Below are 1,091 nucleotides of genomic sequence, written 5' to 3'. Positions count from 1 at the left end.
TTGATTTTAACTTTAAGGATTCAGTAATGCTGCTTGTTATAAAATTTTATAGCAAACAGCATTAATGAATCCTTAATAGTTTTTCAGTGATGGAATATTATAAGAAGATAATGCAAGAGTATTTTATGTTTTATACAATTAAGTAATTATTGCTTTGGCTATTTCTAAATAGATTCACATCGAGATTCACTGCTGCAGTTTCAAACCAGGCTTCAGATTTAGAAATTAAGCACATTTTATCTACATATGCAGATGTTTGCGCAAAAATTAAAGAACATGAAATTTTACAACAGTGCATTATGTTGTAGCTTTCAAAAAAGTAATGGAAAAAAATATTGAAGGTTTGAATGACTTTTAATGCCTATTTTATTACTAGAATTAGTTTTGTTTTTTAAATTATTTTGATTTTAAAAATAATTTAAAAAACAATTTATTTTAAAAAATCATTAAACAATATCCTTTTATTAGTTTAATTAATTGCTTAAACAATTAGCATATTAACTTACTGGTTAAAAAGTTAATATGTTAATAGTATAGCTAAGTAGAGCAAGTTTTCATTTTCACTGATGCATTTATATTAAAAACCTTAAAGGCAAACAATTATGATTTAAGTTTTATGTTTCAATTTGATTTTTTTAATGAAGATGTAATGAAGAAAAATCACAAGGTGTATTTTGAGCATAAAGATTATCCCTACTCAGGAACACCCTTCATTTTTTCGTCATCCAGTATTCTTGACTGCCAACATGGAAAAGACAAAGGTTGTGTAGCAAAGTCTAAGTACAGAGAGAAAAAAAATCAAGAAGCTGTAAGTGTAATTTCTTAGGCAATAAAATTGTAGTTGTTACAGTGATACTGCTCTAATTTTTTTGCAGTTAGTAATATTAATACACACATTTTTATATACTCATATTTTAAAACAATTTGGTCATTGTTATATGTGTATATATATATATATATATATATATATATATATATATATATACACTTTTTTATATAATAAGAAAACAAGCAAACGTGTTATAAAAAGTGTAATAAAAAGTTCTTATTCTTATTTTAAAAGTACTTTTTTTAAAATCTATTAGTAAAAG

The 1,091-nt window shown here is 23.7% G+C and overlaps 1 long non-coding RNA gene across 1 annotated transcript in view; it reads left to right on the top strand.

Annotated features, from left to right (window-relative positions):
* Positions 1-211: 211 nt before the first annotated feature.
* Positions 212-1,091, top strand: part of LOC136074953 (uncharacterized) — a 1,636-nt gene continuing 756 nt past the window's right edge. The window contains exons 1-2 of the long non-coding RNA XR_010635592.1: positions 212-341; positions 645-808. This is a non-coding gene — a long non-coding RNA (uncharacterized LOC136074953). The remainder of the gene's footprint in view (positions 342-644; positions 809-1,091) is intronic.

Source organism: Hydra vulgaris, chromosome 01 (assembly GCF_038396675.1).
Source record: "Hydra vulgaris chromosome 01, alternate assembly HydraT2T_AEP".
In the NCBI taxonomy this organism is placed as follows: domain Eukaryota; kingdom Metazoa; phylum Cnidaria; class Hydrozoa; order Anthoathecata; family Hydridae; genus Hydra; species Hydra vulgaris.
The sequence above is the reverse complement of the archived record's forward strand: the minus strand, read 5'-3'. Positions and strand labels throughout refer to the sequence as shown.